The sequence below is a fragment of the Lepidochelys kempii genome, chromosome 2, assembly GCF_965140265.1.
Source record: "Lepidochelys kempii isolate rLepKem1 chromosome 2, rLepKem1.hap2, whole genome shotgun sequence".
Lineage (NCBI taxonomy): Eukaryota > Metazoa > Chordata > Testudines > Cheloniidae > Lepidochelys > Lepidochelys kempii.
The window spans coordinates 263,417,965-263,445,190 of record NC_133257.1 but is presented as its reverse complement, the minus strand read 5'-3'; the positions used below and the strand labels follow the sequence as shown (position 1 = coordinate 263,445,190).

At 45.4% G+C, this 27,226-nt stretch overlaps 1 long non-coding RNA gene across 1 annotated transcript; it reads right to left on the bottom strand.

Moving 5' to 3' along the window:
- Window positions 1–1,735: 1,735 nt before the first annotated feature.
- LOC140906090 (uncharacterized) lies at window positions 1,736–25,328 on the bottom strand. Its single transcript, XR_012157039.1, has 3 exons — window positions 25,257–25,328; window positions 24,568–24,615; window positions 1,736–1,847 (listed from the first exon to the last, which is right to left on the bottom strand). It is a non-coding gene; the product is annotated as an uncharacterized lncRNA (long non-coding RNA).
- Window positions 25,329–27,226: the final 1,898 nt, after the last annotated feature.

Here is a 27,226-nt window from a genome sequence, read left to right as displayed (position 1 = left end):
CTGTAGGAGAAAGGAAAGGGAGGGTAGAGGGGGAAACATCTCTCATGGCAAATATAAATCTTCCTCAGCCCAGGCAAACACAGCCCACAAAGAAGGACACCATTTACTCCCGTGTCCATGACTTTGGGTGGCCTTTCATAGGGCTTGCAACGTCTTAAAGTCCAGACTCATGCAGTAGCAAAGCATTGGGCGTAGTCAGTTACACAGCATGAGAATTAATAGCCTGTTCTGAGGTCACCTCTTGGAAACAGAGGCGGCTCTGCTGGTTGGAGAGCAGACAGCTGGCTCCAGGCCCATCACACTTTGCAGCAAGCAAAGTTCAGCAGGTCTTCTGTCCTGCCATTAGATACTGTGAAAAAAGAGGCCCCCTCCCCAACTCTGATGGCGGTCAACCTCTCCTTTTATCTGTCCACAGGAAGGTGGGTGGTATAGCGACCAAAAACTGGGTCACCAAATCAAAGGGTCACAGGGCTGGCTGGGCTCAGCTCCCGGCTCCAGGCATTGCAACCTAGTGCCTGAGGTCACAGGGCTGCTCAGGTTTGGCAGGGGGCCTTCTGGGCCAAAACTGAGCAAGCGGCATGGCCACTCCCATGGACCACTCACACAAACTTGGCCCGGCTGGCCCCGGTGAGAGGGGCCGGGCTACACCCAAGCAGCACAGCGACCCTGGAGTTCACAATGCCTGTAATGGGGATCCTAGCCTAGCCAGACCCCCAGGGCAGGAGCAGGGGTAGAGGTTGGTATCACATTCTCTGGTAAGTAATGGCCCCCCAAAGTACTCCCTGCCCTTGCAACTAGGCAAAACCCAGTCTTCCACACTGCTGTCCTGCCCCCGCAGCTCGGGACCCCAGTGTATCCCTTCCCCCACCTGTGTGACTCCCCCCCCATCGTACCATTGATCCTGGCCCCCAGCCCCCCAGATCTTTCCCACTGTATCCCAGCCCCTTCTTCCCAATAACTCCTTTCTTCAGCCCCCCGACTTTACCCTCAAAAGCCCAAATCCTCCCACTGCTTTATGCTGTACCCCCATGGTCTGTATAAGGGGGCTGTGTGCTTTGTGGGGAACTACTAACCCACTGTACCTCCCCCTTAGGCCCCCATCTGCTTCCCCCACACAATCACTGACTCCCCCCACCCTTCTGCCTCCTAATTCCTTCCCCATCCCCCCAGATTCCCAACTCCTTCATCACTACACCCCCATCTCCACACTTCACCTCCAGGCCCCAAATATCCCCCACAATATTTACCCTCTCTTCCAATGGGCTGTGGAGGTCTCTGTGTTTTTCGGGGTGTCTTGGCTCACCTGCCCTCCCTCCAGTTGCCAGTGGGCGGGTGTTCCCCAGCTGTTCACATCTGGCTGGAGCATCAGGAATCTTATCTCCAAGCCTCCTCCCCCCGATGGACCCCTTCGCAGGAGGACATTGAGCCTGGGGGCATCTCAGAGGGTCTCTGGGTTGCGACACACCACCAAGGTTTCCAAAAGTATCCTGAGCCAAAAAAGGTTGAGACCCACTGGTCTAGTGGCTCAGGGAATTGGCAGATTAAATCTCCTGGGTTCTCTCCCAGTTGGGGATTGGTCCTGCTTTGAGCAGGGGTTTGGACTAGATGACCTCCTGAGGTCCCTTCCAACCCTGATCTTCTATGATTCTATGATTCTGACTTGCCTAACGCAAGTCTTTGTTGCCTTGGACAACTGGCTTGTGCCTTAGTTTACCCATCTCCAAAATACCTGCAATGATGCTTGAACTCTTCGTGGGGGTGCTTGCTGAGTGGTCTGAGGTTCTAGGTGCAATGGCTGTTGATCTGTGTCTCTGAAGAGTGTCCCATTTGATGAAGCTCCAACTTCTCTACAAAAGAAAGATGGGAATATGCAGAAACTAGCTGACCTCTTCTCAGTGCTACATCGATATAATACTTAGTCCTGCCCTGAGTGCAGGGGACTGGACTAGATGACCTCTCAAGGTCCCTTCCATTCCTACAATTCTGTGATCATAGCCAGATATGTTTATAGTTCTTCAAGGAAAAACAAATCCTCCTCTTATGTGGGGCTGAACAACCCGACTCAATCTGTCTGCAGACCAGTGGTTTCTTGTGACATTTTTGGTAAAGCAATGCAACGCAATAGTTTAGTAAACAAATTTTGCACTAAACTTTCCATCCTGTGGGGAGTTTGAGCAGCTAGCTCAGTTCTATCATGGATGATTGCATTCTACATTTGCATGCTTTAGGTGCTCTAACATTTTTAGTGATGTTCCACAAAAGGGCATGATCTATGTGGTGTGACTTTGCACATACCATGCATGCAAGATCACACAGTGCAGAGGACACCATTGTGTTCTACAATGCACGTTTGAAAGCTGGACAGAATCGTCTTGCAGGCTGGCTCCAGCCCCCAGGCTGCCAGTTGGACCATGTATTTTGTGAATTCTGGGGCATGCAATACACACATTGCATATATATAGATGGCACATCACTGCTGAACACCCTGTCCAGGCTGGACTCAACTGGTTTCTCCTGGCACAAAGAGACAAGGAGAATCGACAGTGTAGAATGGAGCATCACAGGCCTTCAGCAGTGTGCTGTGATGTGGTGAACATTAGGTGTCATTGTCAACACTGCCTTCAGCAAACTAATCTCTAGTATGGAAAGCCAGGCCCTAGAGCTGCCAATCAAAGGGCAAAAAGAGAAGGAGGAGCTTATGTGCACATGGATAATATCTGTCTTTGCTGACATGCTTGTGCAGCCTAATGGCTAGCACAGGGAGTACAATAAGGGAGGACAGAAGTTGACTCTATGTCCTAAGCTTGTAGACTTCCATCCACCCAGCCATGTAGGCACTCTTCAGGTTCTGTCAGCATGCCCATTATTTCCAAGGCTTTATTCAGTCAGATAATGTTTGCTCCCAGCTGGTCCCCGGTACTGGACAAGGGTTACAAGGGATGCTTTTGGTATTCCTGTAAAATACACATATATGTGTGTATGCACCCTGCATAAGCAGAATTATATGACTCTGCATTTGTGCTGTTGGGCCCCATTTGAGCCTATTTTACAGGCATCACTTAGACATCTGCTTCCAAAAATGTGTCCTTGATTTAATTTGAGAACAAAACATTTGAGAGAGAGGCAAGGTGCAGTAGATTGGCCACCAGGAACTCCGGAGTTCTTCTCCAAGTTCTGCCACCATTATAACCTCTAGCCTGTAGCAAGTCATGGCCGCTCTATTTCAGCTCCCCCAACTGTAACAGCAATCATCATTAGTCAAGCTCGATAAAGTGCTTTTAAAATTAAAAGCGCTCGTATGAGTCGAGATGAGCTCAAGCCATCACGCTCAGATCTGGTTTGAATTCTGAATTCAGGGAGTTCAGCCCCAAATCATTCAGATACCACGGTGATGAGTATGGCATGGAGATTAGACAGATTCTTGTCCTGCTCTATCTATCTACTCTTCTTTCCGTCCTACCTACCTCTCTCTTTCTATTTGCAAAATTGGCTTCCAGATCTGGATTTGGATTTCAACCCCATCACCAAAGCAAAGGGGTGTTTGCGTCCAAGGTGCCAATAATAATTAATAATACAGAAAAATGGAAACCACCCTGTTTGCGAAGCTGCTCCATTTACCCTTGGGGATCTCCTGACTTTTGTGGGACTGTAACTTAAACCCAGAACTAGCTGAGTTTTCCTGTTTATGTTTGGATAACTTGATTCCCTGTTCTGTTCATTCCCTCTGGGGCACCTGGCATGGGCCACTGTCGGAAGACAGGATACTAAACTAGATGGGCCTTTGGTCTGACCCAGTCTGGCCGTTCTTATGTCACCAAATATTTTTTTAACACCCTGCTTATTTGATTTTTCTAGGCAGCGGGAGATGGGATCATGCAGTGTCATGCACTAGACATTAATATAAATGAAGGCGGAAGTTGGGGCTGGGGTTGGAGCGCAGATGGCAACAGCAACAGTAGCAGCTGTGGTAACAGCAGCCTAGTCATTAGCCCCAACCAGCTGTAACCCGGGAGCACCAGAACCGCAGACTAGTAGTGACCAGATGGACGTTGCTCCTCATTCAACATGTGCGCCTGCTGCCGGCTGCCAAGAAACTCAGCTCCTCCGGGCTCACGTCATAAATATCTCTGATACTCTGCACACACGACACTGGCGTGGAGGCTGTCCACCAGCTCCCAGGAGATGCCTCAAAGCTTGGCAGTGGCAATGTGCTTTTCAACCCAATGAACTGGGGGGCGTGCAGCAGGAACTCAAAACGTTCTGATTTTTTCCCTTTTTGTTTTTGGTTTTGGTTTTGGTTTTTAGGTATTCTTTGACCAAAACCATTCCATCCAAATCATCCTGATTTTGCAAAAAGTTTCAGTTGACCCAGATCTGTATTTTCCAAAGAAGAAAAGCTTTGGCCAAAAAAAAAAAAAAAAAGTGCCCCGTTCTACACAAAACACACACTGTTCAGTGGCTTACACTGGGAGATTATATTTCCCCACATGCTAAACCCACTCAAAATCACAGATGTTAGACTGATTAATCACGTGGGGAAGGCCTGCTGGTGCGCTGGTCTTGTCGTTTTTAACATCCTAGTACCAGTTCATTCTTGAATGAGGGCAAAGCCCATAACTGCCAGCAAAGTACAACCTGCTATCTAATGTGGCTTCTCTGGTTTTCTTAATTAATTTTCCCCTTTAAAAAAGTAGTTTAAACTAAGGGAAAAATATTAATGGAACTCAACAAAGTTTTATGAGGACAAAATGCCACCAGCGACTCCATCCTCCAATAAAAACACATCAGCACAGGGCTGGAAGTATATCCACCAAGTGCCTAGTGTAGAGTGTAATTAGTACTTTGTGTTATCACACCACTCTGATCTTGGAAGTATAGGCAGCCATTTTAAGTGGGCAGGATAAGGAGTAATTCCACTGTCCTCCACCAGGATCTACTTATTGTGTTACGGCAGGACTCAGATGAGCCATGGTCCTGCAATGGGCTCTCTGTGATATCCTTGGGAAGGATGTGTGTCCTTGTGAGATCATGGATTGCAATGTTGTCCTCCAATGGCTGGCCTACAAACAAGGGGAGACCTGCATTAACTCAAGAGGTAAATCGCTAGGGTTCTGGAGTTAGCACATTGGCATTCCAGTGCCGTTCCCCCCAATGCCATGGATGTGGTTGATTTTTAATTGCATCTTCTCTGGGGCATGAAGATTTGTTATGTTTTCTGAGCCCCAAGATGTGGGAGCAGAACATCTGCTGTTGACACCCGCTGTGAGTGATGGGTCACTTTCCTCCCACAAGGCTGGGGAAGGGCAGCTTGCACTTCCCCCTTACCTGTTCTGTGGATAGACAGAAAGGACTCCAGCCCAGAATTCATTTAAAAAACAAATAAAAATGGGCAGGAAGAAATAACTCTCGGGCCACGGGGGGAGAGGGACCCCAGGACAGGGAAATCTGACTTTGAGAAAGAATGGATCCAAGCTCAACTCGAACCCAAAGCCAGGGATCAACCTGTGACATTGCTGTCTCCATTCCCTGCTCTGATACTCACAAGATTGCAGCAGCCTCTCCCACTGCCTCCCTGGGTCAGACCCAACCCAAGAATCTCATCAGCAGCATGAGCTAACCCCTGATTTCTCCTTTGCCTCTCTCTCCCTGTTGGGTTGAATGTGTGCTTTAGGAAGATGATCGCAACAGACACACACACCAGCCTGCTCTCTCGCTCTGACACGCCATTTCCACTGTCTTGTGGAATTCTGATCTCCATGCCAAGAACAATAACGAGGCGGACATGGGAATGTCCTCACCGACTAATGCACCAGAAAAAACAGTCAGCATCCAGGGAACAAACATGCCGTGTCTTTCTCTGCTCTCGCTTGGGTAATTCCTTCAACGTTCTGTCAGCTCTGCTCCCAGGCCACTTGCTTCACACACACATTATGTCACACAGGGCAAGAGTGAGTTAGTTCATTGTGTTTTTCCCTGGATCCAGGGCTGGGGATCCTACTTCCATCAAAGTCAATAGCAAAAATCCCCACTGGCTTCAAGAAGTGCAAGGATCAGGCCCTGAATGAAATAGGATGAAATACAATGGACACAGTGCACTAAATTCCCTGGGTTTTTTTATATGATGGAGTTATAAAACTCAAGGTAGGGGTGTGTGTGTGTGCACGTGGCTGAGATCAACACAGCTGCTCAAGCTACACACACCTCCCTTTATAAAAGTGAGCATTCGTCAGGAGGGCCCTTTTCCTTGGGAATGTTCTCCTCTATTCCCTTCCATCATTCCAAAATAGCCTGAAGCTGTTGTCCTCCTGGACATCAGTTTGAGCAGGCATTGGAGAAGAGCTGAAGCAGCTAAGGGGGTGGGATTTCTCTCCAGGAGACAAACATGGTGTGGGGTGTGAGTTTTAATTCAAGATTTCAGATGACACTAAACTGGGAGGAGAGGTAAATACGCTGGAGGGTAGGGATAGGATACAGAGGGACCTAGACAAATTGGAGGATTGGGCCAAAAGAAATCTGATGAGGTTCAACAAGGACAAGTGCAGAGTCCTGCACTGAGGACGGAAGAATCTCATGCACCGCTACAGACTAGGGACCGAGTGGCTAGGCAGCAGTTCTGCAGAAAAGGACCTAGGGGTTACAGTGGACGAGAAGCTGGATATGAGTCAACAGTGGGCCCTTGTTGCCAAGAAGGCCAATGGCATTTTGGGATGTATACGTAGGGGCATTGCCAGCAGATCGAGGGACGTGATCTTTCCCCTCTATTCGACATTGGTGAGGCCTCATCTGGAGCACTGTGTCCAATTTTGGGCCCCACGCTACAAGAAGGATGTGGAAAAATTGGAAAATGTCCAGCAGAGGGCAACAAAAATGATTAGGGGACTGGAACACATGATTTATGAGGAGAGGCTGAGGGAACTAGGATTGTTTAGTCTGCAAAAGAGAAGACTGAGGGGGGGATTTGATAGCTGCTTTCAACTACCTGAAAGGGGGTTCCAAAGAGGATGGCTCTAGACTGTTCTTAGTGGTAGCAGATGACAGAACGAGGAGTAATGGTCTCAAGTTGCAGTGGGGAAGGTTTAGGTTGGATATTAGGAAAATCTTTTTCACTGGGAGGGTGGTGAAACACTGGAATGCATTACCTAGGGAGGTGGTAGAATCTCCTTCCTTAGAAGTTTTTAAGGTCAGGCTTGACAAAGCTCTGGCTGGGGTGATTTAGTTGGGGATTGGTCCTGCTTTAAGCAGGGGGTTGGACTAGATGACCTCCTGAGGTCCCTTCCAACCCTGATATTCTATGATTCTATGTCCCAGGGGGTAGGTAAGAGGGCGGTGCATAAGACATCAGATTTGGAGGCCAAGGGCAAGAGTGTCATTTCTGGCTCTGCCAACATCCTGCTGAAAGACCTTGGGAAAGTCACTAATTTCCTCTTTGCCTGGTTGGTCTATTTGGTCTGTAAGCTCTCTTGGGTGCAGGGACTACCTCTGACTATGTATTTCTCTGTACAGAACCTAGCACAGTAGGAGCGTGACTTCATCTGCACTGATTTAGGCACTGCAGTAACACAAACAACAACAATAATGTGTCTGCCGATTAGTAGATGATGTGCTTTGGTGCTGCGGAATGAGAGGTGTCGTTGCTGCAATTGGTTGCATTGTTTTTCTTTGCTTTCAAACTTTTATCAAGCTAGACGAGAGTGATCATCAAGGTGAGTTTGTGTGGGGGGGGGGCGGAGGGTGAGAAAACCTGGATTTGTGCTGGAAATGGCCCAACTTGATGATCACTTTAGATAAGCTATTACCAGCAGGAGAGTGGGGTGGGAGGAGGTATTGTTTCATGGTCTCTGTGTATATAATGTCTTCTGCAGTTTCCACAGTATGCATCCGATGAAGTGAGCTGTAGCTCACGAAAGCTCATGCTCAAATAAATTGGTTAGTCTCTAAGGTGCCACAAGTACTCCTTTTCTTTTTGCGAATACAGACTAACACGGCTGTTACTCTGAAACTCATGAAGCTGGGAGCCAGGAGAATACCATGTGACTAGAGCTAACCAAAAATGGGAAAAGCAATTTCACAAGAACACACGTTATTGTTTCCATTTCACACAGTTCAAAGTGGGACCCGTTTTCCATTAAAATTTCCACAATATTTGTAACCATATTTTATCTCTTTTTTTTTATAAATATTCATTTTCTGTGATGTTTCTGACTATATTTTCTATGGATTTTTAATGTTTTAAAAAATTAATTTCCCAAAAATCTGATTTACAATAAGAAAACATGTTTTTCTGGTAACCAAAAAAATTCAACAACAATTCCAAAAGTTGACACAGCGACAAAATTTGGTAAAAAAAATAGCAGAAAATTCAGCAAAAGACTGGCCCATGTCATCATCATGTCAATTTTTCACATGTGATTTTGAAATCAAAGGCCATTTTTCCATTCAAAGAGTTTTGTGTGAAAAATTGTTACTAGTCCTTCAGGTGACTCAAATGAATTTTTTTGGGCCGGTATTATACTAGAATCATAGAATATCAGGGTTGGAAGAGACCCCAGGAGGTCACCTAGTCCAACCCCCTGCTCAAAGCAGGACCAACACCACCTAATCATCCCAATCAGGGCTTTGTCAAGCCTGACCTTAAAAACCTCTAAGGAAGGAGATTCTACCACCTCCCTAGGTAACGCAGGGACAGACTAGATGTTCTAATGGTCCATTCTGGCCTTAAAAGTCTATGAATCTAGGACTGACCAAGCAGGAGAAGAACAAGTAATGGGCTTTCAGTAGGAACAATCCTTTATGCTGGCTGAGAATTTTCAGTCTGTGTTGACATTTCCACAAATGCTTGGTGGGCGCCCAGCTACAAATGAATATTATGTGAGCCTACGTATAAGAGCTAGCTGGTCCCATTGCCTTTATCCACAGAAACATTCACCAGGCACTTTTAGCATGGTTCAACTGGCTCTGATTTTAAACACCCACTCGTCCATTTTAAATACAGTAACACCGAGCAGAGAAGACGAGAAGTTTTCCCTTGTGTTAATTGTCCCTGGCATCTTCCCATTTATGGCACAGGGCCGTACCTGTGTGTGTGAGAGAGAGAGAGATAATGGTATTCAATGAGGAAATGCAAGAGTCGGTGAGAACAACACCTGGGAAATCCCCTTCAACTGTATCAAAAGCAACCCTTGCAGATAATGTCAAAGGACATCAATTTTTTATGATTATAACCAGCCATAATTGAATCCGTCAACAAGGTTATATAACAAGGAAATTAATTAGACCCTTTGCCGACGTTTAAAACATAGGCCTGGAAAATTCAATACCATTGCCTAGGCCACTGCTTCTTTCTTCATTTAGTTCTGTCTCCTTTACACAGGGGGACTGGTGAAGTCTGCTGGGGGATGAGAGAGGCAAAGTGCTGAGAAGGAGCAATTTACTAAGGGGCAGCACAAGGCACAGCAGAGGTGGGGTGCTGCTGATTGGAAACACCCTTCTTCAAGGATCCCCCGCCGACACTTTTCTAAAGCAAAAAGTTCCCAGAATTTCACAGCATCGTTCCATTAGGCCCATTAAGGAGTAGGGTTGCCAACTTTCTATTTGCAGAAAACCAAACATCCTTGCCCTGCCCCTTCTCCGATCCCTGCCTCTGCTCACTCCATCCGTCACTTGCTATCCCCCACCCATGCACACTCGCTCACTTTCCCTGGGCTGGGCCAGGGGGTTGGGGTACGAGAGAGGGTGAGGGCTCCGGCTGGGGGTGTGGGCTCTGGGGTGGGGCCAGAGATGAGGTGTTTGGGGTGCAGAAGGGGGCTCCGGGCTGGTGCAGGGGCATGGGAGGGGGTATGGGGAGTGGGCTCCGGGCGGTGCTTATCTCAGGCGGCTCCCAGGAAGCAGCAACATCTCCTTCCGGCTCCTAGACAGAGGCATGACCATATGGCTCTGCGCGCTGCTCACACCTGCAGGTGCCACCCTCTCAGCTCCCATTGGCCACAGTTCCTGGCCAATGGGAGCTGCTGAGCTGGCACTGGGGGCAGGGCAGTGCCCCCATTGCCATCCATCCACCTAGGAGCCAGAGGGAGATGCTGGTTGCTTCTCGGGAGCTGCGTGGAGCCGGGTAGGGAGCCTGCCTGTGCCACCAACTGGACTTTTAACAGCCCACCAGGGTCCCTTTTTAACTGGGCGTTCCAGTCAAAAACGGGATGCCTGGCAACCCTACTAAGGCATGACCTTGAAGCAGTACAATGCTGAACAGCCACAGACATTCAAAGCACAGAAGCTGAGAGCAGCAGTGCTATTGACTGAAGTGCGGGGATCCCGTGAAACAAGGATCTTGTTGAGAACAGAGCTGTATCTGGGGGGGCGGGGTCCACGTGCACGCGTATGGCTGTGAGAGTGTCTGGATGTTTTCTAGCTGTGCAGGGAGGCATCTGTATACAGTACTGTGTGCTTTGGTGGATGCAGAGGGATCAGTGGTGTGCCGTCTATGCATGCATTGCGTGCCCCAGAATTCATCAAAAATGTAGTCCAGTGGGTGGCCCTGTCTCAGCCCTGAACCTATGTTGTAGAACAAAATGGCATCCGCCACACAGCATGCCCTGTACATGCGAGGTCACATGGCATGGCCAATGCCATTTTGTGGGACATTACTAAAGAGGTTGGACCACCAAAGGCATGCAAGTGTGGGATTGAAACGTCTGTGATCGGACAGAACTAGCGGTGTGAACTCTTGGTCAAGATGGAAAGTTTAGCACAAAATGTGTTCATTAAAACTTTGTTGCATGCCTTACTAAAAATGTCACGGCACTTCTGCGGGATGGACGTGTGTGCAGGTTGATGTGGGTGTCTCTTGGTGTGAATGGCTATGCCTATGTTAGAGCTGGCTGGGAATTTTGACTGCCTCAAAACCAAAAATGTCCAACTCTTGAAATGGGTTGGAAAACTATGTCCTGCCTGGCCCAGTCTATGCTTGATGTTTTAGTCATGTTTTAATAGGTGTTAACTAACATGACTGCAAATTCTAGTGAAGACACAACAAAAATATTTGCTGCAGGATAAACGTTTGTTGCAGCCCCGAGTTCAACATGAGCAGCTGGTGTCAGAGACTTGTGTCCTGCCTACATAATGATTCACAGTGTGTTAAGTTTGTCATTAACAAAGCTGTGCCAATTCTTCTCTATATTCATTTGCTTTTACGTGATACCCTTGTCCTTTACCCTTTTTATGGTTAGCATCTTTTAGATTATATCTCCTCCAGGGCAATGGTTCTCTTTTCTCCATCTTTGTACAGGACCCAACAGAATGGAGTTCCATCTCTAACAAACATACTACAGGGAATTTCTGTTGGATGATAAATCTCTCTTAAAATCATCATTGTCAGCTCTGCAGATCTGTTGCACTGAACGTACCAAAATAACCCACGATGGGCCAAATTCAAATCTATGTAATTTCACTAATGTCAACAGAATCGCACCCTCTGGAGTGGGCTCCATAGTTAAAATACTTGTGTAATGCAGAACAAATGTTTTGCACACTGCTGCACCCTGCTGGTTCTATGCCAGTGCTCCCCATCACATCTTCTGGGACAGTGGCGAATCAAAGAGACATAAAACAGCAAGGCAAACAAAAATCAGCCATATTAACTTCTCATCCTGTGAGACGAGGGTAGGGACCCATTGTTTATCAGAAGAAAAGAAAGAAAGAAAGAAAGAAAGAAAGAAAGAAAGAAAGAAAGAAAGAAAGAAAGAAAGAAAGAAAGAAAGAAAGAAAGAAAGAAAGAAAGAAAGAAAGAAAGAAAGAGAAATGTTTTCCATCTCCCAAGAACAAAGCAGGTACTCCACATTGTCTCTCTGCTCGCTGCTGAAATTGACTAGGCTTATGGTCTTGCTGTGCAGCCTTGCTATACATTTACATGCCCAGCCTGTTCCCAAGCATGGACCGGAAGATATGCAAAGAGTGACATCCATCTGAGACAAATTTAGTTCCGATCTCTCTGGCTCTTCCAGGTGAAGGATTCATTTTAGTTAGTCTAGCAGAGCAGCTGCCAGCGAACCTCTGGGGTCCTGGTTTAATTCCCCGTCACATTTGCAGCAAGCCTCATCCCCACAAGGTAGTGGACGCCATGAATTGCTTATGGCCCTTAGAGTGTCAGGCTACTGACTGACAGGCAGGCAAGAGGGTTGCATCATTTCCCTTTCACATAGGTGCTCAAGCATCAAAACATAGCTACTAGGCCCCATTTTAGCAAGTGACAAGGGCACCACAAAAGGATCTGAGCCTTGATTTGAAAAAGAAAATAGCCTTGATATAGCTCAGAACCAAACCTGAGCCTCGTGAGTCTATAAAGTATGAGCTGGGAAGCTCACAAGTACAGGCTCTTTCTCAAGATTTCTGGCTTACACCAGAAAGTGCAGATATGCACAGGCATGAAAAATACATCGAACGTGCAAAATAGGTCCGCCTGAGTTATATTTTGAGTTCTGGTATGCCTGTCTCATAGGCATTTCTAACACTCACCTCAGTGCAATAGCCAAGTACCTGTTCTGGTTTTTATTTTAGGTCTCCTTAGCTTTACTTGTTCCCTTTAAATTTTTGCAAATGGGTGGGATCGAACCTGCAACCTCTGAAGCTTAGTGTATGAGCCTCTGCTGCATGAGCTAAAAGCCACTGAGCTCTTAACTACGGCTGTAGCAAACTCATCAATTTCTAGCTGCTCTAGGTGTGACTAGAGGGGGACAGAGCGTCACACCAAGCAGGCATGGGTTACATTTTCACTGGGCTGTAAGGTCAGATCCTTGGCTGATGTCAACTGGTGTAACTTCATTTATTTCAGTGGAACTATGCTGATTTACACCAGCTCATAGTCTTTGGCTCTCATTCATGCTGAGAGATCAGGAAGAGGGGAACAATGAAATAGACTGAGAAGAGGTAAAAATGGCAGTACCACCTTCCTGTTCCTTCTTGCAGATTTCTCCATATTTTTTTCCTGTTCCTTCTAAACCTCCAGGACTGGATCACTGGGCACATTCCATTTCAATATCTCATACCATTAATTAAAAATAATCAGCCAAGATAATCTCCCTGGAGCAAAGATGTAATTTTAGTTCACATACAAAGGAGAAAATGAGACTGCTCTGGCATGTTAGTAGAGAATGGGTTGGAAGCAAAGCTGGTCGAAATATGAACAAAGTTGCACAAAACAAAACAAAAATCATCAAAACTGATTCAAAACGTGTTTAAAAGTTCAAAAATCAAAACAATTGCAACTGTCTTTATGGCAGAGTATTACAGGCATGTTCTGCAACCAATCTCAATAAAACTGTCTCATTAAGGAAGGACGATCCAGTGTTTAGGGCATTAGCCTAAGATTTGGAAACCTGGGTTTGAATTACTGCTCTGCCATAGACTTCCTTTGGGACCTTGGCCAAGTCACCTAGTTGCTTTGTGCCTCAGTTCCCCCTCTGTACAAAGGGGACGGTAACACAGCCCTACCTCACGGCAGTGTTGTGAGTAGGGCTGGCTGAGAAAGAAGAATTCTGTTTCACGAAAAAATTTAAGGGTTCAAATTTGAGTCGGAACAAGACAGACCTTTTAATTTTTTGCACGAGAAAATCTTACCCTAGAATAGCCAGTGCCCAAAGGTTAGACACTGACCAGGGATGTGAGAAATCCACCTTGAAATCCTTACTTAGACTCAGACAGAGGGGAGAGTTGGACCTGGATCTCCCATATAAGTGCTCTTACCTTCTGGCCATGCTAGCATGGGTCTACTGTTCTCCCTCTCCGACCAGAAATTCCATCCTGGACCTGGGACCCCTTTCGGAGAAAGTGACACAGAAACTGATCCATTCCCACAACATGTTTTGGTTTTGACAATTTAGCATTTTCCGTCAGAAAAACGTCTTGTCAAAAAGACCCCAACTGACTCTAGTTGTGAGATACTTAGGAACTATGAGCAGAGGAGCCATATAAATATTTAAGCTTGACTGAAACAAGTATGTTATTGTCGAACCCTCTGTGATTAAGGCTGTAACACAATTGCAGGTGTAATCCCTTATTCTTACCAGCCCGTAGCCTTTCCTGAAACATTCTGCCTTGGGTCAGAGGCTGACATGTTTCATGCTTGAGCTCAGCTGAAAAGTATGAGAAAAATGCATTGGGTGGTCTTTGATTTAAGCCGGGCTTGGGGGGGTGGGGATACACGTTTTCCATTGCAAAAAAAAAGAAATTAAAAATTTGATTGCCATACTTTTTTTATTTTTATCCAGACAGATAATTCAAAAACAGCTGAACTTTGAAACTTGTCCTTGGAAACAGACTCCCTTGGAGTACAGCCACAATTATGTGCAGGGGGAAAAAAAAAATAAAAAAACTTGGTTGTGTAATACTAACGCTCTAAATGAATTTCAGCCATCACTTCTGAGCACACTCAGTCAGCATTTGCTAAGAGCTTCGCCGTACGTGTCACCGAGCATATTCTGCCAGCCCTGCCTAACAGGTGCAGGGAGAGACGCCGTTCCCGTGCCACTTTGCTGGAGAAGGGCGCAGGAGTAATCTCTCGCTGAAATATACACAGCAAAACCCTCTACCCTGGAAACATCCTTCTCATCTGATCCAGGAGAAGTTTAGGAAGGTGAACAACACCAAAAAGAACCCCCTAAAATTGTGAAGCACATAGAGGCTTGTAGAAGGTGCTGTGTGGATCAAATGGGCTAGATTGTGCCTTCAGGCACAGCACGAAGCAAGCAGTGATACGTAAATGGCAGTGCCCCAGGAGGCACCGTGACTGAGGCCCTGCCTGCCGAGCTTATCTGGTGCTAACCCCCAGTCCCGACGCACGGGGCCAATGCAAGATGGGTAAGTTGACCTGGTGCACAATGGCCTGTTTTGTACTGGTGCAAGGTTAGTGGGTTACCCCAGTGTAACTGCATCAATGTCACTTCACCAGTGTCCTTAGTGCAGGACCAAATTAAGACAACTGGGGCCCGAGGCACATCACAATATGAGGATCCCCATTGCTTCACCCATATGGCCCCACCCTTAATTGGGGCAGAGAACCCCTAAGAGGATGGCTCTTGCATTCAACACCCCCTGTAGGCATAATCCCTCGCAGAGCAATTATTTCAGGCTCTCTGCAGACTCTAGCAGAGGTCAATGCATTGGGTTACTCTCAGATCACATTTTCTTTGCAACCAGAAGGGCTCGAAACTTACTTAAAAGAAAAAATTACAGCTGAGATTCTGATATAATTATACTCCTGCAGGAGCTGAGCCCTTGGCCCAGTCTGAAATGCTGGTGCTTTCATTCAGCCCCATCCTAGTGGAGAAAAGCTCTTAAGACAAAAATCAAAGCCCCGCAGCTGCGAGTCTCAAAGCCCGTCTCAACAGACTTGGGCTGGCAGGGATCGTGCTACCATGCTAAAAGCTAGTTGCACAGACACTGCTTTGAATTGTGGCAAGGGCTTGAGCTCAAGCTTTGAGACCCACCTGCTCCCCCGGCGTCAGAACCCAAGCTCCAGCTGGAGCCGGAACATCGACACGGCTATTTTTATTGCTGTCGCGCAAGTCTTGCAAGGCCAAGTCTGTTGTCTCAGGCTCTGAGACTCACGGTTGAAGGTGGGCTTTTTACAGAGTAAACATACCCTTACAGATGCCCCCCCCCAGTGGGGTTATTGATGGGGGCTTAAGTTATACATGTGTTTAAAGACTTTGCTGAAATGAAGCCATAAGGATAAAGGATGGGTCAGAGTCACCTATGGTGACCAGAGAGCAAGTGTGAAAAATCAGGACGGGGTGTGGGGTAATAGGTGCCTAATAAGACAAAGCCCCAAATATCAGCACTGTCTCTATAAAATTGAGACATCTGGTCACCCTAGTGCCAACCTAACTGGATTTAGACAACCTCACTTAAATCCACGTGTGGAAGAGATCTTCTGCACATGGATCTTTCCTCTTCCACAAGGGAGAAATTAAGTAGAAGTAGGAGGAATATAATGAAGCTGAAAGAAGGAAAAATTCCCATTGGTGACTTCTATTAGGGTGGAAACATGGTGGAAGTAAAGCTGGGTGGGAAACGGTTTTTCTGTCCATGAAAATTTTCAAGATTTCAAAACATTTTCCTGTCCTGAATGGGGATGAAAAGTCAAAATCTAACATTTTCACAGAAACAATCTGAAACAAACTATAGTTCAGGTCAATCCAAACATTTCCTATGGATCATTTCTAAATGTTTCATTTGGATTTCCACGGTTTACTCTAATTAGCTTGACTTTCTAAACAAAGTCATTTTGAACCAGAAACAATGGATTGTTTTTTTCATTTTGAAAATGTCAAAAATGAAACATTGTGAAACTTTCAAAACTTTTTTTTTTCAAAAATTTTGTAGAATTGAGAAATTTGTCAAAACTGTATTTTTTTTTAAAAGAGAAATGCTCTAGTTCAAAGAGTGTTATGCAGGAGGTCTGACTAGATGTTTACATTGATCCCTTCTGGCCTTGGAAACTATGAATCTATTAATTACTTATTCTATTTTCTTCCTGGATTGAAGAAAACTGATTATTGTTTGGGGTCAAAGATTAATAAACAAGTAGTACTCTCTACTTCCTCCTCACCCTACATGTACAGGGAGAAGGTGGCTGGGTTCACATTTTAGAAATCCACAAGCTATATCTTGGGCCCTCCTGGAATAAAATGAGAAATAAGACCCGATCCTCACCTGCTTTAAATCAGTGCAGCTGCACCAAACTTAAAGTATGGCCAATTCACATCAGCTAAAGGTCTGGCCCTGTAATACACGCAGCTTCTCAAAGCCTGAATCTTGTTCTGAGCTTTACAATAGCTGCATTAACATATGCCCACCTTTTCCTGCCCAAGAAGAGCACTTGGATACCCACACTGAGAGGCGTGGCATAAATATCTAGTTTAGAAGCTTCCTAGTTTTCATGCTGAACTAGAAACAGATGTGCAAAAATGCTGTGAGAAAGGATCAGATACTGCAGTCATGAGTCCCGTAAGGGATAGGTGGGTAGATGGCTCAAAGGCTATCTCGGTTACAAATAACCTTTGGGCTAGAGTCCCCAACTGGTGTAAATCAGCATAGCTCCACTGAAATCAATGGCTCCACCCCAACTGGATCTGGCCCCTCGTCCAAATGCCATGGCCACTTCTGAAAATCTCAGCCAACGAGTCTCACTTTGATATCTGTTCAGCCTTAACTCCATTAGGACACTATTACTTCTGCAGGCAAATTATCCCACAGGTGAGCCACGGTGTGGATGAATCCAGCTTGGACTTGGCCTTCCTTAGTAACCATTCAGGACCTCCTGTTTCATGTTAATTCTGAAGCTGGAACAGTTTTAAATGCTCAGATCCTGCTCGGTCTCCATTTACGTAGCAGTAACTAGAACCCCTGTTTTCCCAAAGGCTCAGTGACTTAATCTCAACAAAGCTGTTTCTCCTATTACAGGCCATTCCCTTCATCTGACAAATCACTCTTCTTCTTAGTTATGATGTTACAGTCGCATGTACAGGCCCAATCTACTAGACACGGTCCATACACATAAGGTCCACACTGCAATCAGGGTGTTGGGGCGGGGGTGGGGGAGAAAACCTGAATTTGTGCTGGAAATGGCCCACCTTGATTATCATACACATTGTAAGGAGAGTGATCACTTTACATAAGCTATTACCAGCAGGAGAGTGGGGTGGGGGGAGAGAAAACCTTTTGTAGTGATAATCACCCATTTTTTCATGGTTTGTGTGTATAAAAATGTCTTCTGTACTTTCCACAGGATGCATCCGATGAAGTGAGCTGTAGCTCACGAAAGCTTATGCTCAAATAAATTGGTTAGTCTCTAAGGTGCCACAAGTCCTCCTTTTCTTTTTGCAAATACAGACTAACACGGCTGTTACTCTGAAAACTGCAATCAGAGGTGAGGCTGCAGTGTGTGTAAACATCCTCAAGCTAGCAGTCACGAAGCTTGAATAAGAACCGCAGTGAAGCCGTGGCACTGTAGGCCATCTAACTCCACCTGGGCCCCGGGTATGTACTCAAGCGCGAGCCCATGCTGCTGGGCCTTCCCTGCTATTGATATTCAAGCTAGTTAGATCAAAGCTAGCTTGGGCATGACTCCCCGTGCTGCCGTCACACACCTCCGATTGCAACATAGACATTCATGCAGCAAGAGACATCTTACAATCTAAGTAGACCAGCAAGACAAAGGGTAGGAGAAAGGTATTATTATTAGCCCTATTTCAAATGTAAAAACAAATGAGGAAAAAATGAAAAAAAATGTTCACAGCAGATATTTCTCCCCCTTTTTTCCAACCAGCCCAAAAGATAACACTAGTCTTTTTATTGGTTGGTCTCAAAGCACTTCACCAAAGTGGATAAACATCTATTTACGTACATGGCCCTCATTGCTATGACAGCTCAGCACCTCACAATCGCTAACGGATTATGCCCTCGTAACATCCCTGTGAGGTAAAGAAGCATTATACCCATTGTAAAGATGGGGAACTGAGGGGCAAGGTTTGATTAAGTGACTTGCCCAAGATCACACAAAAGATCTTTTGATTCAGCCAGGAATTGGCTGCAGTTCTCCTGAGTCCCTGTCTAGTATCCTACCAGCTAGGATGCCCTCCTACTCTAACACCATCATGATCCACATTTTACAGATGGGTAAACTGAGGCACAGAGCAGGAAAGTGAGTTGCCCAAGGGTTACATATGAAGCCAATGGTTGTTCCAGAAACAGAACTCAGGTCTCCTTACTCAACTGCCAGCGTCCTACTGAGAGAACCACCCTGCCTCACTTCTCTCAGTTTAATCCCCAAATTCAGCATTGTTTTAAAAAGAAAAGGTGAGTGAAGGAATGTCTCCAATTGGACCGACTTGTGTTGGTGAAAGAGACATGCTTACACAGAGCTCTTCTTCGGGTCTGTTTTAAAATTAAGCCTGTACTGGGTTTTGTTTTTCTGTGTATTTAATCACGTGGCAGGTTACGAGCTTACAAGGAGTTCATGTTAAGAGGCCATAAAAATGAAAAATGAGTGTTGTCTTCATGGACCCAACACAAATAGCAAAAAAAATATGATTTAACTGACTGCGTTCCAGCAGAGGACAATCTGGCTTCTTTTTAATGCCTAAATTATGGATTGATTTGTATCTGAATTTTGCACAGAAGTTATGCAACTCCCCAGACAGTACTTAAAGCTGAAAGTATGAGGTGATGACAAATGCTGGAAATGACACAGGAGGAAAAAATGGACTTCAGTGTGTGAGCCATCAGGTTGTCCTGAGACTAATCCATTTTGGAAAGAAATGATGCAGACAAAGAATGACCATCTTACATTATGGTTTTGCTCCCCACGGAAGAATGTCTCACGTACTACAAAACATAAAAAAGGGGGGGCAATAGAAATTATTGCTGATGTCAGCTCAAAAAATGGGAGATACCAAATTAATTGTGGCCAGATGTTGTGTAGTCCAAAAACATTTCTTTTTCTTTTGTCGAAGGTAGCAATGACTATTGCAGTCTTGCCTCATCAAGGGCTGGATGGAAAGACTGGTGTCTTTGCAAATAGCCTTTGAAAGAGTTGGAAATACACATGAATTACAGACTCAGGACTGGAAGAGACCACCCGAGTCATTGAGTCCAGTCCCATGACATCACAAGCAACCCTGCCATATAATTCCATTCATACACTTGTCAAGTGACATCTTAGTCCTAGTCACGTTGTTTCCCCCCACTACTCCTATTTGGGAGGCCGTTCAAGAACCTCACTCCTCTGATGGTTAAAAACTTTCTTCTAATTTCCTGCTTAAATATATTCACGGCCAGTTTACCCTCCTTTGTACTTGTGCCAACATTGTCCTTTAGTTTAAATAGCTCTTCTCCCTCTTTGGTGTCTACCCCATTGATGTATTAATGAGTTGGGTTTTAAAATCACAGTCCCTCTGAGAATCTCAATACGTTTTCCATTAACTAAGTAAACTTTCCATCCATCCTGAGCATAGAGCTGGTTGATCATTTTTGACCAAAATTTTCTTTTAATCAAAGAAATGTTTCCTGAAAAAAATTTTTTTCTTGAAAGCAGTTTGTTGTCAGCTACATTGGTTGATTTTTCAGCTGAAAAAGAATATGAAACAAAACAAAAATGTTCCTTTCATTTTAATTCCAACGGACACTTGGTTTTCGAAAAAGCAGAACACCAGGAAAATGCTGATTCGAAATGAGACCCAAAAAATTAGTTTTGTTTGGGATTTTGCTGGTGAAAAAAAAATCAACGTTTTCTGTGAAAAAATTTCAAACAAAATCATTTTGTTTCAATCTTGTCACAGAAACAAAAATGGATTTTTTTTCACCTGCTCTCCCTAAGATGCAAAGAAGTTTATTGGACATATTTTACAGAAGTATATGTAATCAATCTGCCCCTGACAACAGGATTTGAATCTGCTAAAATGCAAGAATTGCTGTCAATTGAGCTAAAAATTAAAGGGTAATGTTGACATAAGTACTTAAGTGACTTAGGAGGCTAGGTCCCGTTTCCATAAGTGATTAGGTTACATCTCCACAGCCCACAGCAGCAAGGTTCTGAGCCTGGGTCGACAGATTCAGACTCATGGGGCCCACGCTATGGTGCAAAAAATGGCAGCGTAGACATTGCAGCTTGGGCTCTGAAGCTCAGGGAGAGGGGTTGGCCACAACTTAAGAGGGCTGTCTACGCAGCTATTTTTAGGGCCATAACACAAGCCCAGGTCTGCCAACCCAGGCTCGGAGGCTCACTGACATGGGCTGTGTAGACATACTCCAAGGCACTTCAGAGCTGATGCCCCAGTTAATGAAACTTATGTTCCTCAGGCTCAGATCCCCAAAGGTATTTAGGCACCTAGCTCTCATTGATTCCAACTGATATTGGTGGGAGAGAGGCACCTAAGTATCTTTGATGATCCGGGCCTAATTGCCTAAGTCTTCCTTGAAAAACAGAGATACGCTCCTAAGTCACTTAAGTGCTTTTGAAAATTTTACCCCCAGTCCCATCACTTCATTTAGGAGTAGACTCATAAACCTCTTAAATGGCCCAACCTCCGCAGAGCGACAAAGACCCACTCTCCCACAGCATGGAGTTACACAGGGAATTTCTCCCAATCCCAGTTCGCACAAACACTATCACTCCCCATTTAAATCCTTCTTTCAGATCCACTTCGTACCCCATCCCCATAAGAGGTGTCAACAGCTCTACCAGCTCCCCTCACCCAAATTCCTAGTAAGTCCCTTCTTTATACTACTCTGTATGCTCTACGGGGCAGAGACCATCTGCATTTTCGGTATTGTACAGCGCTGAGCATACTGTCGGTGCTTAACAAATTGTAATAATCTCTCAATGGAGAGAAGTTAGGAGAAAGAATAGAGGCCATGCAGGAAGTCAGTGGAAGAGCCAGAAATAAAAAACAGAAGCCCTAAATCCAAATGTCCAGCTCTCACCATGTGACCCCAAAGTCCTCATCTCCACAGCAGAGAAATATTGTTTCTGTGCTTCCAGGCTTCATCAGAGGTAGTATATCTTTTTATTCAAGTGAACTCCTCACAATACTCATTTACCACAGTCCTTCCACTTCACTAAGGTAGTAGAACAAGTCAGTCCATGGTTAACGATTAGAAAAAGCTTTATTCCCTTAATTGCATCCCCCATATGGTAGCCTTGACCCTGCATTCATTTATGCTGGATGGCCACACTGAAATGAGCTGATGGCCATGTTTAGGCCCCTCCGCTCAGTTCTCCTGGTGTTTTTTGTTGTTATTTTGGGTTTTTTGTTTGATATTTTGCTTTTAACTCAGCTGCTATTCTGTGTTCCTTCCCAAATCAAAATGTCTTCTGGGAAATTTCACTGGTGCTGCTCTGTAGTGACAGACCTCCCAAATAATCATCAGTAACTAGAGCTGGAGAAAAAGGGCCAACAGATTTTCATGGAAACGTTTTGAAATTTTTTACTGAAATGTTGAATTTTCAAACAATCTCAAGCAGTCTGTAAGCTGGTCAAAACCAGACAAAATTAACTGTGCAGCAAATTTTTGCCAAAATTTACAATGTTTTGGCCATCACTACCTGTAACAACATATCCCAAAATAACAACGGGTCACAATTTCACATGACATGGGCTCTTAAGTGCAACTGTAATAGAAATAAATAATAATTATTAATAAATAATAAATAACAACAACAACAACAACAATAGTATAGACAGAAGGAAAATAAAGACATATAGAGGATACTAGAAGCAAGAGGCATCCAAAAAGCAATCTGAAAACACATAACCAACAAGAGGTTGATCCAGCTAACAAGGACGTTACCATACAGCTGAGCTTAGATTCTTTTTAGTTTGTTGGGGAGCTCTTGTATTAATAACCATTAATATTTCTTTGAATGCTATCCTACCTAGTCATCTGAATGTGAATTAAAACTCCATTCAGCAAAGAACTTAAGCACATACTTAATGTTAAGCACGTGAGTGTGTCCTTTCCTGGATCAGAACCCAAATCAGTAATTTACACCAAAAAAGTTAATTCTCCCTAATAGTTTGCCTTTAGAGATAAAAATCCAGTTTAAAGTTTCGCTGGGGGTCTCAGGAATGTTGGGGAAGAAGACCTTAAAAACTGCGGGGGAAATTATATGTATTCTATTTTAACCCAAGAGTCACTCCAAATTAAGGCCCAATACTGGAAAGGCTTACAGCCCAGCTTCCTAACTCAATGCCCTGTAAGAAGTCCCACTGAAGTCACCAAGTCACTGAAGTCAGTGGGACTACAAAAAGTGTGTCGTGGCCTAAGACCTTCCAGGATCAGGGCCTAGGTCAGTAGAGATGAACGACAGACCAGCGTTTCAAGCAGAGTCTCAACTAAAACCAGGTGTATTTCAAGGGCCTTTCCAGCTCCGTTCACAGCTTTGATACTTTACACCATGCACAGTCAGTCATTAAAGGAAAGAGATAAGAACGGCAGGTGAGAGAATAACTGGCAAATGGCAGGTGAGATATCAAGCTAATAAAGTTATAAATACTCGGAGATCTGGCTATGTTAACACCCGAGTATTCTGATTCAACATCTTACCCACCTCTGCTCAACCCTCCTTCCTATAATAACCAGGACAATAAAACTTCCGAGGTAATAGAATAACCTCAATAAAACACAGGTGAAAATCACACCTGTAAGAAGGAATAGAGACTCCTCCAGAGATGTTATTCAAGAACAAACACATCCCAAAGGCTTCATAACCAAGTTGTCCTTAAAGCTCTAGAGGGCAGAATAGTCTTAGGGCTAAATCACACCAAATGCTTGGACCAAAATTGTGCGGGTCTGTTTAATTGACTAGTTCGACTGAGATCAACGGGGTAGCTTGCCGGGTGCCTTTCCTAGGCCCCAGTTTAGCAGACACATGCTTCACGTTCACCACGTAACTAATCCCAGCCAGCTCAGCAAAGCTTTTCAAAATCCAAGTTACAACATCCCCAGTTTGGTGTGGGATGTAGAGGCAGCTAACACAGGGAAACCACGCAAGCCATTTCAATGACACTTATCCTTGTATATAGTGTAGTTGTCACTGTGTTGGTCCCAGGATATTACACTTATCACTGTAATTTCCATGCCTCTTCCCTCCCGGGCTGTCCAAGCAGAAGTGCTGGATGTGCATTTCAAACAACCCTCATCCGACCGGACACCATTCGTTAATAACTCCATTTCCCCTCCTGTTTACTGTTGAAAGTTACTTATCAGAAATAAGGATTAACGAGCCAGAGGTGATAGAAACACTCACTGAGGCCAAAGGAAGGTGCCCCAAACCACCCTCGGGGCAGTGGGACCCAGTTGCGGTGTCCTGTCCTCCAGCCCTGTGGCCTTGGGGAAACACTACACAGAGACTCCAGCCTGCAAGAGCAGCCAAAGCAGGGATATCTGGACATTCAGAGAACTTTCTACTGTTCTGACTGGGCTTTCTATGTCTTGTGCAGCTGGGCTTATTGCTCCAACCTTCTCCCTCCCAACCTCTTCTCCTCAGCTTTGCTCCTGTCCCTCTTATTTCCCTTCTCCTCAGCCCTGTCCTATGGATCCCCTCCTGACTAACTCCCCCCTCCAAAACCAAGAGAAATCATGGAACAATGATGATGGGAGACAACAATGATGACATTTGCTGCCATCACATTGTTCGCCCCGCTTGTGCGTTCTTCCCTTCCCCCACCCGGTATCTGTCTTGCCTATTTAGATTGTGAACTCTTTCAGACAGGAACTGTCGGCTATGCTGAGTTAGTACAGAACCTAGCAAAATGGGGTCCCGGTCTTGGTTGCACTCCCATAATAAATATGGTTCATAGTAATAATTTTAAGGTTGCTGCAAAGCTGAATTTTTTGTTGTCCCTCATTTTGGGTCTTTGTCACACCTTGGGATCCCAGCTTGGCAGGTCAAGAGGTGTTACTGAGTGTGAAGGAATCCTTTGTGAAATTCCTGGCCTGATTTCCAAAGCCAAGGGTTCTTATCGCCTGGGTATCCTATAGATAACATTGCAACAGCTACCGAATCGGGCTCACCTCTCGATTGACAAGTCACCGTTCCATGTGCTACATGTAAGGTAAGACCTAGACAAAAAACAAACGGCAGAATAATTGGGCCAGGTTCCTAGCTGGAACAAATCAGTGGCAAAGCATTGACTCCAACAAAGCTACGTTGATTTACAGTAGTTGAGAATCTCTCCCCAGAGTGTTTTAGGACCAAACCCAGAGCACATTGCATTCCACAGAAAGTCTCCCATTGATTTTGATGGGCTTTGGATTAAACCCTTAAAATGCTTAGTGTGAATCTGTACTACAGCCTACTGCTGGAGGGACTCAGAACTTGGAGGGAAGGATTATCTAGGGGTTAGGCCTCTAGCCTGGAATGTAAGTAGGGTTGCCAGGCATGCGGTTTTCAACCAGAACGCCCGGTCGAAAGGGGATCCTGGCGGCTCTGGTCAGCAGGGCTGACCGGGCTGTTAAAAGGATCAGTGTGGAGCCAGGGCAGGCAGGGAGCCTGCCTTAGCCCTGTTGCATTGCCAACTGAGAGCTGCCTGAGATAAGCACCGCCTGGCTGGAGCCCGTTCCCTGATCCCCATCCCAAACCCCTTCCCCAGCCCTGAGCCTTCTCCTGCCCCCCAACATCCTGACCCAGCCCTGCACCCCCTCCCACACCCTAACTCCCTCCCAAAGCCGCACCCCTGCCCCAACCCTGAGCTCCCTCTCACCATTCCTTGGGATAGGGGGAGCCCCAGACCGCTACCTCCGCCTCTCTCTCTCTCTCTCTCTCTCTCTCTCTCTCTGCATAGATAGGTAGCTCACTCAGGATGAAAGCTGCAATATAAATCACTAGTGATACAAAGCTCACATAGCAGCATGCTTCCTTCAGCCGCCTTTGGCATTTCACACATTTCCTTTATTATGAAAACACGTGGCAATAAGCCACAGCCCTGGTCTGTCTCAGAGCAGCCCCCTGCAGAATGCTGTCATGTTATTTTTTCAAGGTGGAGTTCCCTTGCTTGTTTCCTTATACAGCTGACCTGCCTCAGACTCCACCCACCTGCTTCACATGAGAAGTGAATGGTAGTCAGAGGGCAACTGTCAATGGTTGTGAACTCAATGGAGCCTTGTGTGTGCTGGTTTACAACAGGTGATAGGATTCTTGCAAAGAATTATCTCTGGGCAAGGTTGGCACATTGATTCCTCTGCCAGCTTTTTGTCAGACAGGCTTGATACTGCATGGGATAATCATGTTAGAAATATCTGAGATTAGATAGATCTGTAGATGTTTAATCCTTTTCTCCATAAGATATATACCCAGATATTGCTTGCAAGGTAGAAAGATAAGGGGATTTGCCTGCATGCCTTTGTCTGATAAATTTTTGGGCGCTCCGTCACTTTCTCTTCACGTGGCCACTCAGCCGCATTAAGGAGTCCATTTGCTCACTTGAATAAGCAGAGGGAATTGTGTTTTCAAAAGCATCTCCCATTCAGATTTAGCGGGAACTGGGCATCTAACTCCCCTAGGCACTTTTCAAAACCCCACCCCAGCGTCAATGGGTTTAGCACAAATCATTAATGGAAACCTTCAAGGAGGCAATTTTCATTTCCCCAGGCCCACGTATGGCAGCTAAGAACCAACAATGGGCAAACTGGTTTGGCCAAAATACGAACCAACCCAAATCTTCCCCCAGAAATCCAATTTGAACCCAGAACCTTCTTTGTAGGGATCTGAAAAAGTTTGGTTTATTTTTTCCTCATTAATTTCTATGTGTGTTCCTCAATTTTTGTGCGTCTTTGCATGTCTTGGTTTCACCTGGGGCTGAAGCAGAAGTACTGAAATAAGCAAGAGGTGTGGGCAGGCCATCACCAGGAAGGCATGTGAAACTTGTTTTTGTGATACTTCCAACCTAATTTCCAGGCCACTGAGATTGACATAATAATAGTTAAACCTGAGATATGTAGAAGGTAATTGACTTGCCCAAGGCTGCATAATAAATCAGTGGCAGAGCAGACATGAAGACTCAGGGATCCTTTTTGCCCAAGCCTATAATCCATCCACCCTGGTTCACAAACTGTAGTCAGTGGCCATGATATATCCATGGAGCTCAGCCTAATCAAGGGTGAAATGAGGTATTACTAGGTGATGTGCTTCATGAAAGGACCTCTTTCTAACAAAATGGACCACTGAACAACATAGATGGAGTCTTCCTGGGCTGTCCTGGCTCCCTAGATTTGAGCAGTCTAGTGTCTGGATTGGAGCTGATCAGTACAAGGTATGTATTTTCTGTGGCAATTTTTGAAAGAAAAAATATTTTCATTCTTTTCAAAACTTGCCACTGAAACGTTTTGGTCATTTCACACAAACTATATGGAAAAGGCCTCTCAGTGACCCTAACAGAAAGTGTGGTCAGCAATGGGCCCTGAGCCATCCTGGCCTCTTGGTGTATGGTAGCGGGAAAATCCAGAACTGCCATTTGGTAGAAGCAGACAGCCCCTCTTATTTGGCATGCTGGGCCCTGATTGGCTGCTGCCTACTCCCAGCCCTTCAAGGCACTGGAGCACCAAGTCTTGCTGGTTCCATCAGCAGCTGACCTAGACAGGCCTTTCTAGCCAACCCGTGAGGTCCCAAACTTGCTGCCTCTCTTTTCTTAAAGGCCTGCTTCCTTGAACAGGGTACACCAAGGCAGCAGGTTTT